The sequence below is a fragment of the Artibeus jamaicensis genome, unplaced genomic scaffold (assembly GCF_021234435.1).
Source record: "Artibeus jamaicensis isolate MK-2021 breed Jamaican fruit bat unplaced genomic scaffold, CSHL_Jam_final contig_685, whole genome shotgun sequence".
NCBI lineage: Eukaryota > Metazoa > Chordata > Mammalia > Chiroptera > Phyllostomidae > Artibeus > Artibeus jamaicensis.
Window position 1 is genome coordinate 26,941,434 of NW_026521924.1, and position 14,503 is coordinate 26,955,936.

Consider the following 14,503-nt stretch of genomic DNA (forward strand, 5'->3'; position numbering starts at 1 on the left):
ACTGGATAGAATAATCTAGGTTGTAGGTCCTTGCCTTTCCTCACTTTGAATACTTCTTGCCAGTCCCTTCTTGTCTGCAAAGTTTCTTTTGAGAAATCAGCTTACAATCTTATGATAACTCCTTTGTAGGTAACTCTCCTTTTCTCTTGTTGCTTTTAAGATTCTCTCTTTATCTTTACCTTGATCATTTTAGTCATGATGTGTCTTAGTATGGCCCTCTTTGGGTCCATCTTGTTTGGGACTCTCTGTGCTTTCTGGACTTATATGTCTATTTCCTTCACCAAATTAGGGAAGTTTTCTTTCATTACTTTTTCTAATAAGTTTTCAGTGTCCTGCTCTTCTTGCATCCCTATGATTTGGATGTTGGTACGTTTAAAGATATCCCAGAGGTTCCTAAGCCGGTCCTTGTCTTTTAAAATTCTTTTTCTTCTGCCATTCTGATTGAATGCTTTTTTGGGTGTGTGTGTTCCAAATTGTTCATTTTATTCTTGGCTTCATCCCCTTTACTGTTGGTTCCCTGTAGATTTTCTCTTACTTTTTCTTAATGCAGTCTTCATTTTTGCCTGGGTCTTTTTTATGCTGTTGAAGTACCTAGTGAGTTTCTGGAGTATCCTGGTAACTAGTGTTTTGAACTGTGCATCTGATTGGTTGCTCATCTCTATTTTATTTAGTTCTTTTCTTGGGCTTTTGTTCTGTTCTTTCATTTGAACCATATTTCTTTGTCTCCTCAATTTGGCAGCCTACCTGTGTTTGTTTCTGTGTATTGGGTAGAGCTGCTTTGACTGTCTTAGTAGTGTGGCCTATTGTAGAAAGTGCACCTGTTTAAGTTGTATGGGGCAGAGTCTTAGGTATTGGCCAGGGCGGCACAACCAGTGTCACTGCTCTGTTCGTTCTGTGTGGAAAAGGGTTTGGAGAGGGAACAATGCTGCTGCCTGGCCTCTGGCATTTTGCCCAGGAGGAAGCCATCTCCCAGCACTCACCCTGATACCAGTCACTTCCCTTTCTCCCCGTAGGCCACTGGTGCCCATCCAGCTGTTGCCCTGGTGCTGCATCCCCGAGCGGGGTGGGTCCGCATGAGTCCTGAGTCCATTGTGGATCCTTAGAGGAGTCTCTTGAAAATCCCACAGTGTCTTCTTCCCCAGCCCCCATTGGTTTTTACAGCCAGAAGTTATGGGGACTCATCTTCCTGGCACTGGAACCCTGGGCTGGGTGGTTTGCTCTGGGGCTAGGATCCCTCGTTCCTTAGGTATCCCTCCCAGTTTTTATCTACCATAGGTGAATGCTGGGACCACCTGTTCCCATGTCTACTCCTCCTACCTGTCTGGATTAATGTGACTTCTTTAAATCCTTGCTTGTCAAACTTCCACACAGCTCGATTTTCTGACAGTTCTGGGTGATACTTATTTTGTAGTCTGTTTGCAAAGTGCACAGAGGCCAGGAATGTTTACCTATGTCTCTGTCTTTACTGGAAACCTCTCATTCAGCATCCTAAAATGATTTTTTTTAAAGCCCTTTAACCCTGGCTGGTGTGGCTCAGTGCATTTAGCACTGGCCTGTGAACTGTAAGGTTGCTGGTTTGATTCTCAGGGCACATGCCTGGGCACATGCAGGCCAGGTCCCCCCATTTGGGGATGTGTGAAGGCTACCAATTGATGTTTCTCTTGCACATGGGTGTTTCTCGCTCTCTTCCCTTCCCCTCTCTCTAAAAATAATTTTTTAAAAATCTTAAAAAAAAAACCCAGCCCTTTACATATACAGAAAACTATGTGCCCATTAAATAATAGCCCTTTCCTGCCATTCATTGGAATATAAAATGCTTTAAAAACATCAAGCAGTAGCAATTTGTTTGAACTTGAGTTTCCAGTATTCAGTTTTTTCTGTTGAAGTTATTGAACCTTCAAACTTCAATAAAAGGATGGGAGTATAAGGGAGGAACAAAGTATATACTTAATTTATGTACAAAATAGAAATATAATGGCTTTGAACATGCTGACAATTTAAAAAGAAAGACCAAGTTTTGCATTTTTTAATACAACCATTAAAAACACAAAGGTGCTTTGCTGATGCTACATCTCTGTGGAATATCATGTTTTAAGAATAACTCCAATCTGGTAGGTAGGAAAAAAAACGAGGCACACCAAATCAGTCTAATTTATTCAAGGTTACATGTGGAAAATTATAAGGAGCATGTAGATTTTATGATTCTACCTAGTATTTTATCCATTTAGTTGAACTATAAACAGAACCTTAAAGAGAACAGGCCAAGTTGTAATATGGTTTTCTAGCTCTACCTAGTAACTGCTCAGTTAAATCTTGCTATTAGTCATTATTTAGGGAAAGGGTTTTAGTCACTGATAAAGTATATTTTGATGATGTTTGGTTTTTTGGCACAGAGACAAAATGATGGTGAGAAGAAAATTAAATTGAATCAGTACATAGTTTTTACAGATTATTTTGCAATGTAGGCTTTTGTGTTTTGAATTTCTACTTTTGTGACTTTTAGGCCCCTCTTGGTTTTAGCTGAGAGAAATTTGAATCTCTGATTCTATTTTCTTCAAGGGCCTGTATCTTCCTTTGCAGGCATTTTGCATAGCAAGTACAGGTCGTGAGTATAGTGTTGAATACTAAGTTTACTTCAGTGTTGGTGTTAGACGATTTGTATAGTATTAAGTAAAATGTTTTAATGTAGCAGTGAAGATATCTATGATATAATTTTGACATGAGTATTATACTGACTAAAATTGTTGTCTTTAAATATTAAGGGGAAGTATTTTAATCTTTATATGACAGGAATTCTGGGATCTTCCTGTTCTTCGCTTCTTATATAGCTGCCGGTGGAGATTGAAGCCTATCTCAGTGTTAATAGATGCCATCACCCATTCCCTTCCCCCAGCCTTATGCTGGAGTCTAGTTTGCCTGCAGCTGCAGTGGTAGGCATCTTTCAGGAAGTGACCTTGGCTTCTATTAATCAAATTCAGAACACACAAGAAAGCTTCTTGCTAACATGCTGACTTGATGTAAAATTTTATTGCATCCATTTTATTTCAGAATGAAGCCATCTTGTAAAAAGAAGATACACAGAAGACTCCTCTAATTTAATGTATTATATTAGAAAAGCTTCTGCAGGCCATTAAAAAAACCCCTACATTTAAAAAGTATAGAGTTTTTATTGGCAAATAATGCATAAACTTAAATCATGAAGGTTTGGGAGTTTGTTTTTCTTTGACCAAAATTTAATGCTGAATTAAAAAAATCCTATATCAGCATCAAGTTTTAAATTTACTATCTTAACAACTGACGTTAAATTGCTATGGACACTATACACTACGAATTTTGGGGGGGACCCTGTAGCAGTGTGTATTAAGTAAGGCACTTTTGTGTATAGGTTACCTTTGGGTGTTCAGAAATAACTGTGGCGTCTTTTCTTTCTTTGCTGGTTTGGATAAGAGAATGAATTTCCTACATGAAGTAATTTTCTTAGGCTGTAGTAGTGCTTGCAGCAGCTTCTAAACACAACCTTAAATTTAAGCCAATAAGCCTGCTAAAATATGACCACTTATTGTATTAATGAGAAATATTGGTAACTACCAATTCACATATCTGCTTATTTAGAATTTAACTGATCATTTTGATAGAGTAGCTAATGCAGATATTTCACTTTTATCATGTAAAAAATTCCATTTTTAAATGTAGGATAAAGTGTATATAGTGCTGACCTTCATTTTAACCTTAGTTAATATTAAGTATAAAATGTTCAAAAGAATATTTAATGTATTAGTTTACTGATGTTTTGTGCATTTGGAAGAAATTTACATAAAAAAATGATTCAGAGAGCAGTTGTGTCTGTTTCCAAAGAGTTCACTCTTGAGTTTAATGTCTAGGGGATCACTCCTGGGCACTCCTGGGTTTGGAGAGGAGAGAGGGGAAGAGAAAGCTGAAACCTTGGGGGGGGGGTATATCTGTGCCGGATGAAAAGAATAGACATATTATTGCATGTTTAATGTTAATGATTTAGAGAGGAGGTGGGGAATCTATGCAAATAAAAATTTGGGGTGTAGATAAATACTTTAATTAAGTGCCTTCATTTTTTTGATTGTTTTTAAAGCATTTACTGGAAACACAACCAGCCATTACCTTTTATCATGTTGTAAATTGTTTTTAGAATTACAGCCTCATAGAGATAAATCTGTTGTTTTAACCTGTCTAAATTCACTCTGTATTGACACTAGCATTAATGTTTGGTTTGTTAGATACTACAGGATAAAGAAACTAATTGCAAGGAGGAAGATAATTACTCAATTTTTTCTCCCTTCAAATACCTGTTAAATATACATGGTCTTAAATAAGATTGTTGCTTTGAACTAAAAATATTCTTTGCCTCTGCTTTTCTGCTCCCACCCCTCACTCCTCAATAAAAAAAAAAAAAGAAAAAAAGAAAAGAAAAGAAAAAGGAAAAGCTGGACAAGAAAAGGAATATTTGTAATCCCGGTAGCCAATGAGTTAATGTTCATTTGCAGCCTGAGGGGTCAGCGTGCAGTCTCTGTTTCCTGATTGGCTGCTAAAAGGTGAAATTGAAACCACTGTAAACTTTTGACCCTGTAGCAATTCTTGTGGAACGCCTTCCACTGGTGGAGCCCTGAGCTTCGTTCACTTCCCCACCCAGGCTTCCCACCCCCTTTCCTGTATTTATTTTGTGTGATCGTGCAGCGCTACATGCAGTTTTTCCGAGAGAGGGGCGCGAGAGAAACTGAACAAGCACCGGCAAGCGGCTTGCTCGCCTGCCTGTTTTAGTGACCATGTCATTACTAACTACAGCTCAGCCAAAGATGTTGGGCCTGTTAATAAACTGGTCTGCCAACTGGAGTTTTTAGTTTTCTCCTTAATCTCCAGGTAATTTAAAAAATACAAAATGGTTATATTTACTGCCATTGTTCATCAGTGGATGGTGTCGTTGTGTGAGCAAATTACCTGAATATGTTGAGTTAAAAATAGCTTTCATTTTCAGCTGCCGTTGTGTATACCCCATTACTGTTTTCTGTGTCTCATGTAATTGTACACAACTGGCTAACACTTTTACAAGAGTTTTTTTCTTTGCCTTTGTCTTCTATTATGAAGAAATTCAAATGGCATTTTGGATATGATAACTATGGAAAATAATTGCAGAAATTTAAATAGTGCTTTACCGTAAGTTTATCACAGTGATCCTATGAAACAGGCAGGACAATTCTTCTCTCATCTCTCCTTTAATATTACTGTTGGATTCTGTGTCTTCAGTTTTTGGTTCTCGTATCCATGGTGTCTGGTGCAGCGTAACATAAAGGTGCTTAGCAAATGCTAGCTGAATGAATCTAGTTTTCATTTTGGGAACTGTAGTGGCTATTTATACATGCTTCTTTCCCAACTAATGGCAAGAACCATATTTTGCTTATATCTTCTGAGTGCCACTGCAGCTGCTGGCATTTAATAGGTACACAGCGAACATTTAATTGAATTAAATGTCTCATACAAGGTCACTTCAAGAAGGTGGACTTCCAAAATGGGTTTTCTGAAACCAAGACTTCTGTTTTTACTGTATCATTTAAATTTTCAGGTTGACTCAATTTAGGACTAAACGTTTATTATAATTTATTAAGGACTGTGTGCGTGAAGTATTATAAGTCAGCTTCGGTCCTTTATAGTATATGCCCTAGTGTAAGTGGTAATACATTTCAGTTTTTTCACCCTGTCCTTTACTAGACATACATATACTGTAAATTGAAGTAATTTCTACCCACTTTGTCAAAAAGAAAGCTTCTCATTAGTGTATTACCAATGTCCTTAATGGACTAAGTAATAAATAGTGTTAAAAATATCTTTTTACTGAGGTAAATTTATTCAGTTTCAAAAAAGTGTGGTGCCTTTCTATATAATATTAAATTTTCATATGATCATTAACTTGAATTTGTTTTCTCCTTTCAGTATAGCTACAGAGTGGTTGCAGTTGTAAGTAAAATCTGTCCTTACTGTTTTCATAAAGGATATGCTTATCTCTTGATAAATAATCTCAACTACTAAAGAGTGTTAAATTTAATTTACACCAATATCACGTAACCCTTAAGTAACTTGAAATTTACTTGGTGCACAAACTTATTCTGTAGTGTTTTGAAGATGGGTGAGCAACCACTGGCTTTTCCCAAAGATGATGATTCTCTGTCTCTATGATTTTAGGGAACTGAGGAAGGAGTCCCTAGGAGCATTGCCCATCGCAGCATGGAAACATCAATGAGTTTAGTATGACTAGTTGTAGAGTTCTTGCCTCCTTCTGTGTTCAGCAAAAGAAAAGACATGTTCAGAATATTTAGCGGCCTCTTTTTATTCATGTGGTGTTTCCAAGCATTGGTATTATATAGTTTGGATTATCCTCTGTTAAATTCCCTCCCCCAGTTTGAGTCTTTGTTTTGGCTCTAAGGAACATCATCTCAGACCAGCTATTAACAAAGCTTAGTTTGATCCCGCCCCGCCCATTAGCTTTCTAGTAATACAGGTTTTGATAATTTGATCTCATAAGTAACCTTGTTGTTAATTCTAGTAGAAAAATTAATGCCCCCCATTCTCAGATATCTAGTATTTTGGGATGTGTCCTTCTGTTTTTATGTCATTGTGATTTGATTTTTTGTGTGATTGACTAAAGTCCAAATAATGTAAAATGGTAAGAATAAGCTTATTTTTGAAAAAACTAAAAAATACAGTTTTAGGAAGTCTTCTAGGATGATTGCCTTTGCAGAGTCTTGCTTTTTAGACAAGCTAACTGCAGTTTTCGTTAGTTTCATACTTTACAGGATCATAGTATATATACTTTAAATTTTAGACTTTATCGTCTACCCTCTTGCAGGTTCCTTGTAGGCAAGCCAATCATTGATCTATGATTTGGGGACCTCTCTAGTTTGGCTGTACTCTTCTGGGAGTGGAAAATTTTGTAGATGGTGTTTCTTTGGATTCCTGGGAGTAATGGGGTACCAATTGGGTGGGTCAGCACTCCTTTAAGTGGGTCTCAGCAGCAGTACATTAATACTTGAGTATTAATGTAGGCTTTGGTTGCCAACATTCCATACTAGGCAACAATACTTGTTTCCTGGGTCAGTTGTTATGGTACTAGGTACATTCTGAATTAAATTAATTTTTCTTCCCACTGCTGTTATTTTACAGGCACTTGCCCACCCTAAACCCTTGCCTGCCCCTCATGTAAAGGACCATCACCAAAAGAAGCATTTCTTAGGCCAGGTGGTGAAAGGCAAATACCATATGATCACACCTTTAACAGGAAGAACCAAACAAGCAAAATATAACCAAAGACACTGGAATAGAGAACAGGCTGACAGTGACCAGAGGGGAGAGGGGAAGGAATTTCAGGGGAAAAGGGGAAGGGTTTGCAGGAACAATTATAAAAGACACATGGACAATAATGGGGGGTGGGGGTTGGGAACAAGGGAGGGAGGTGGGGGGGCTGTAGTGTTGGGCTGGGGTAGGGGGAAAAGGCAGGAAACTGTACTTGAACAATAATGGAAAAATTTTTTTAAAAGAGAAGCATTTCTGAAGTGAAACTTGATTTAGAACCAGGGCCAGAAAACCTTGGATTTACCTTCCCTCCCCCTTTATCTTCTAATTAAATTGGATAGCAGAAAAATTAAAGTCATAAAGTATTGAATTTATTTAAAAACTAAAACTAATGATTTTTTTCTCTATGTTTCATTGTGCTTGGAAATTCTTTTAAAGATTTTTACTTATTTATTTTTAGAGAGGGGGTAGAAAAAGAGGGAGAGAAACATCCATGTGAGAGAGAAACTTCCATCAGTTGCCTCTTGCACATGGCCCAACCGGGGAGCGAACCTGCAACCCAGGCATGTGCCCTGATGGAAGTGAACTGGTGACCTTTCACTTTGTGGGACAGTCAGTGCTCAACCAACTGAGCTAACACTGGTCAGGGTGGAAACTTATGTCAAGTAGTCTTTTGTTTGGATGATAATATTTTTTATTTACTGAGTATATATTAGGTACTAATAAGGAACGTAACCATTTTAACTCAATCTATTTTAAAAAATATATTTTATTGATTATGCTATTACAGTTGTCTCACTTGCCCCCTTATTTCCCCTGTGCCCTGCATCTCCCTTCCACCTGCACCCCTAACCCCCCTCAGCCTTAGTTCTGTCCATGGGTCATACATATACATTCTTTGGCTTCTCCATTTCCTATACTGTTCTTAACTTCCCCCTGTGTGTTTTGCACCTGCTATTTATGCTTCCATTCCCTGTACTTTTCCCCCATTCTCCCATCTCCCTCTCCTCACTGATAACCTTCCATGTGATCTCCATTTCTTTGATTCTGTTCCTGTTCTAGTTGTTTACATAGTTTTTTTTGTTGTTTTTTTAGGGTCAGTTGTTGATAGTTGTGAGTTTGTCATTTTACTGTTCATATTTTTGATCATCTTTTTTAAAAATAAGTTCCTTTAACATTTCATACAAGGGCTTGGTGAGGATGAACTCCTTTAACTTGACCTTATCTGGGAAGCAGATCTTTATCTCCCCTTCCATTCTAAATGAAAGCTTTGCTGGATAGAGTCATCTTGGATATAGGTCCTTGCCTTTCATGACTTGGAATACTTCTTTCTGGCCCCTTCTTGCCTGCAGGATTTCTTTTGAGAAATCAGCTGACAGTCTTATTTGAATTCCTTTGTAGGTAACTGTCATTTTCTTTCTCTTGCTGATTTTAAGATTTTCTCTTTATGTTTAATATTTAGCATTTTATTTATGAAGCGTCATGTGGCTCTCTTTGGGTCCAACTTGTTTGGGACTGTCTGAGGTTCTTGGAAGTCGGTTTCCTTTGCCAGATTGGGGAAGTTCTTCATTATTTTTTCCAAGAAGTTTTCAAGTTCTTGCTCCTCCTCTTCTCCTTTTGGCACCCCTATGATTTGGGTGTTAGAACTTTTAAAGATGCAAAGGAGGTTCCTAAGCCTCTCCTCATTTTTTTTGAATTCTTGTTTCTTCATTCTGGTCTAAATCAGTGATTTGAGTCTTGGTTTTCTCCCTGTCACTGTTAGTTCCTGTACATTTTCCTTTATTTCACTTTTGCCTTCATGTTTTTCTCCATTTTGTGACCATAGTGAATCGTTTGTGTGAGCATTCTGATTACCAGTGTTTAGAACTCTGTATCTGATAGGTTTGCTATATCTTCATCAATTAGTTGTATTTTTTCTGGAGCTTTGATCTGTTCTTTCATTAGGGCCATATTTTTTGGTCTGGGCACAGCTGGTATGTTGTAAGGGGCGGAGCCTTAGGTATTCACCAGGGTGGGGCAACCCACTTTGCTCCTTTGTGGTTCTGTGTGTGGGGAGAGGGGTTGGAGAGGGAACAGTGCTGCTTGCTCAGGTCTCAGCTGGCTTTCAGGCACTTCCCCCGCTACCCACAAGCAAAATGGGCCCTTCTAGTGCTAATTGCCAGGTGGGTGGGTTTGTGTATGTTCTAGGACCCTGTGAGTCTCTTCAGTGAACTCCTGTGAGGCTGGGAGTTTCTCCCACCACTGCAACCCCCACAGGTTTTTACCACCAGAGGTTTTGAGGCTTTTATTTTCCCATGCTGGAGCCCTGGGTTGTGCAGTCTGTCTTGCTCCCCAGTTGTTCTTCCCGGTTATCCATGTGCAAATATGGGACCTCCCACTCTGCCAGCTGCAGTCTTGCCTAGAGTCAAGTCCTCTCTGCCCCTGCTGCCAGTCTCTGCCCCTCCTACCTGTCTGAATGAATGTTTCTTCAGTAACCTGATGGTTGTCAAACTGCCATACAGTTTGATTTGTCTGGTATTTCTGGTTATTTTTTGTTTTTAAATTTGTTGTTTTCCTTCTTTTGGTTGTGTGAGGAGGCGAAAGTGTATCTACCTATGCCTCCATCTTGGCCATTTTCACTCAGTCTTTACAAGAGCCTTCTGAGGTGTGATTCCCATTTTAAGATGAGAACTCTCAGTGTTTAAGAAGTCTTAAGTTGACTCGGGGTACCTAGCAAGTAAGTGAAAGAGTTGAGTTTGGATGTGGTGGACTCCGAAGCCTCTGATCTTTATTCATTATGCTAAGAACTAGTTATGCTATTGTGGATGGGAAGGTGTTTTCCAAGAACCAGCTTATTTTTGGCATATGTCTCAATTATAAGCAAGAGATTATACTGTGACTGTAAATAGACATGTTAGTAGGTATGTCAGCTGTTTATAACTAATTGCATGGCATTGATAGACTACCTGGATTCTCCTCTTTTGCATTTGTCTATCACATAGGATGTACTTTCCACCCCCAATCCCAAATTTTCTTACCTTTAATATGGGTTTCAAAAGTGCAGCAAAAACCCTTTACATCCTATAGCTATATCGTGGTGGTTGGGGATGTGCTATGGCTGTGACATACTCATGACTTGGAATTTAGGAATATCTTACTTTTTTCTTCTACCTCTTCCCAACAGACCTGCCAGTTACATCATGAATGCTGTTAACTTTGGGCTTAGTTGTAGTTGTTGTCTTGCCTATAGATGCTACTAGAGTTAGTGATAGTCAGATTGCTGCTTTATTGTTACATTTGGAAACTCATAAGGTGAAGGTGAATATTTTTATTGGCTTTGTTGCACCAGAGCCACTTCCACATTTCCTTCAGTGCAGAAGTCTTCCACTTAGATGCTTGTGTATTTTATTGCAGATTAATTTAAAGAACTGCCTCTCATTTCCCTGTTTTCATTTAAAATTATTTCTTCTTGGTGACTTAAATGCTGCTTTTCCTAGGAGGGGGGAAAATCCAGGTTTGTTTTTCTGCTTGCTTACTTTGTCCATTCATTCATCCTATGGATGTTTATTTATGCATTAGCTTGTCCCATAAGGATACTAATATTGTCTTTAATTGTTATTTGTGAAACACTCCTGTTGGGCAGATGGGGATGTCCCAAGTTCAGATTACCCATCTGGTTTGATCACATTTCAGGACTTGGAGCTGAATTTCCTCTATCCCACTTTGTGTGATTCATTTTTACAAACTGTGACAAAACATAATGTATATGCCACACCTTAGTTTTCAAACAGAGCAGTGGCAAAATATGGCATCAGCTCAGATTTCTAGAAGAGATGTCTTACTTGCTAGCCTTTTTTTGTTTGTTTCATATGTCTAGGGAAGGATAGGTGGGAAAAGTTAATTTGTGTGTGACTAATACTACTAATATTAAGAAAGGGCAGTGGAATTCAACGTTCTTTTTTTTTTTTTTAATCTTCAGGATCAAAATACTTGCTGAACAGTGGAGTCAGAGACCGATAAAAATAAACTACTTGAACATCATTTGACTGGTTAGCCAGGTAATTCAGGTTTTTTTTTTGACTCGATCTTTTGTAATTTTTTGACTTCACCCTCTGAAGATACTGCCCTCTCTAATTTATGATTTAATCTTAAGCTTCTTTTATATTTCATGGTTTTCTCTTTAATGATATTAGTTGAATGAATGCACAGTATTAGAATGAATAAATATGTATGTGTATGTATATGTTAACACAGAAACTATAATTTTTGGGGGGGGAGAGGAACAGTATGCTACAGTTTAATATGAGATACTACCCCTCTTGCCCATTTTGTCTTTATTTGTGAATATTTTAATGGCATTAGTTAAAATCTGAATCAGCCCAACCTATTTTTATCTTGTGAAGACTAGTTTTCCCAGATTGCTTGTGTTGGAATATAGCATTTCATCTGACTCCTCTCCTAAATTTTATTATTGCATCAGAATAGAAAAATGAGTATAGAAATGTCTGATAGCCAAGAAAGTAATAAGGCTTTGCCTAGCTATTTAAATTTTTGTTAGAATGCCATCATTCTCTAGACTTGGTATCTGAGTCTTTGAATCCCACTTCCCTTTGATACATTTAATAAACAGGACTGACTTGTTTTTCTATTTTCATGTCTCCTGTATTTGTACCACTTTCTGTTATTAATCTTCGCTTCCTAGGCCAAGACCCCATAATCTCATGCTTATTTTTGTCCAAATATCCCTTTACTGCTCCTTACCTACTGTTTTCTACCCACTTGAAGTGTGTGTGGGTGTAAGGATTGATACATAAATTAGTAGAACAGAGCAAAAACTGGAAAGAGATCTGGATTTTGAGTTACCAAAGCAGTGCAGTGAGAAAAGGAGTCTTTCTACCAATAGCGCTGAATGAAATATGCACACTTAATAAATGGATCCTCAGTGCTTTCTTCACACTGTACACAAAATCTAAATTAAACTGGATCACAGACTTAAATATAAATAAAGCTAAAATCATAAAACTTCTACAAGAAAGCAGGAGAAAAATCAGGCAGCCACTAGTCTGTTTTAAGTCACTACAATTTTGCCTTTTCTTGAATTTCATGTCAGAGTTCCTCCCTCGTGCATATATTATATATTTTTTAATTGTTCCACTGTTCTTGGATATTTCTGTCTTTCTCTTTTTTCTTGTTGTATTTCAGTTCTGGAAGTTTGTATATCTTCAAGCTCCTGTTCTATTTTTCCTCAATTGTGTCTAGTTAGCTGATGAGCCAGTCAAAGGCATTCTTCATTTCTGTTAGTGTTTTTGATTTCTAATATTCTCATTTACTTCTTTACTTTCCATCTTTCTGCTTTACATTACCTGTCTGTTGTTGTATGTTGTCCACTTTTCCCATTAGAGCCGTTAGCTATTAATCGCAGGTAAAATCACACACCTTTCCTGTTTACTAGGAAACTTGGGAAGCTTCTTTGGATATATCATCAGAATCTGTGTGTGTGTACTTTTTGTTTTTGCTCTTGATTTCTCATTTAAGAATGTACATGGTCATTTAAAACTTGTACATAAATGTTCATGGTGACATTCATAATGACCAAAAAATGGAAATGACCTAAATGTCTGTCAACAGATGAATGGATAAACAAAATATGGTATATCTATACAATAAAGTACTATTCCGAAATGAAATGAGGTTAATGATACATGTTGCAACATTGGTGAACTAGAAAGAATTACGCTTAGTGAAAGAAGCCAGTCACAAAGTCCTAGCTACTATATGATTCCATCTGTATGAACTGACGAGAACAGGTAAATCCTTAGAGACAGAAAGTAGATTAGTGGTTGCCGGAGGGGTAGGGGTGGGGAAGCGATGTGTGAGGTTGGAGAGAATTGGGACGATCAGGGGAGAGACAGCTAGGGGTACTGGGTTTCTTTTTGGGATAATAAAAAGGTTATAAAATTGATTGTGACAGTTGTAAATTGACAGCTGTACAACTCTGAATATACTAAATGCCATTGAATTGCACATTTTAAGTGTGTGGTAAGTGAATTATATCAGTAAAGCTGTTTAAGAATATAGCGTTTGTAATGAGGAATAATAAGAGCTCTTTGATGCCATAAAGGACTTTTATGGAAAAATATTGTTACCTTTCTCACCTAAGAAGGTCTGCTGTTGCAAATATTCCTGGGCTTCAAAACTAATGTGTTAATTGAACTCACATCAATTTTTCTAAAACCTCAGTCTTTATTATAATAGTCAGCCTGTAATTATTTAATGTTAATTCCAGCATAGTATATTTTTCTTTGAAATATTTTATTTATTTATTTGTTTTTAGAGAGAGGGGAAGGGAGGGAGAAAGAGAGTGACAGAAACATCAATGTGTGGTTGCCTCTAGTGTGTCCCCTGCTGGGAACTGGCCTGCAGGGGACTGGGCTGCAACCCAGGCATGTGCCCTGACTGGGAATCGAACCATGATTCGCTGGTTTGCAGACCTGTGCTCAGTCCACTGAGCTACACCAGCCAGGGCTAAAATAATTTATTCTTAAAAAATAAATAAAAACATCACACCTAGATCTAGCTGCACTTTTCTGTTGTCCATTAAATGTTGGTGAGATACTTATGGGCATCATACAGGAGAATGTTTAGAAATCAATTTTTGTTCTCAAACTTGTAATTTAAAGAAATTACCAAGAAAGTCATAATTTTTATGGATCTGCTATTTAGGGTTAATTGAAGTGCTGTGGTTACAAGTGGAAAAGTCAAGTTATTTCACTTGAGGTAATCAGACCACATGTAGTTCTTCTCCTCCCTTTTTATTTTCTTCTTGGGTTTTAAACTTTGAAAAATCTCCTATGGAAAGAAGACTGATGACTAGTGATATTATATTTAAAATTTGAGGTACCTGATGCTGTGATGGTATATAGGAGAATATTAATTCATTAATAATTTTAAAAGCTGAAATATTTTGAATTTAATGTTGATCAAACAATACTTCAAACAGTGTTTTTTGAGCAGAAGTCACATAAAAAAGATGCTTTTAACAGAAAATTCCTATTGATAGTTGTGTTTTATTAAAGTCGAAGATTGAGTGAAGGTTAAACTTGCTACTTTGATGATGGAGCTTTCAAAATACTTAGAGAAAATTGTGTAGGTTGTAAGATCCATCTTTGGCATGAACAACAAATATCTAAATTGCAGCAATCACCATTTT

The 14,503-nt window shown here is 37.4% G+C and overlaps 1 protein-coding gene across 15 annotated transcripts in view; it reads left to right on the forward strand.

The window, feature by feature from the left end:
• Nucleotides 1–14,503, forward strand: part of NCOA3 (nuclear receptor coactivator 3) — a 99,288-nt gene that overhangs the window by 37,216 nt on the left and 47,569 nt on the right. For 12 of the 15 annotated variants that reach the window (XM_053671378.1, XM_053671376.1, XM_053671383.1 and 9 more), the window contains exon 2: nt 11,273–11,351. The exons of 2 other annotated variants lie outside the window; for them this stretch is intronic. The gene's annotated coding sequence lies outside the window, so the exon portion shown is untranslated. Of the gene's footprint in view, nt 1–4,424; nt 4,891–11,272; nt 11,352–14,503 lie in introns of those variants that run through there. One more of the 15 variants, XM_053671379.1, reaches the window with a different exon arrangement.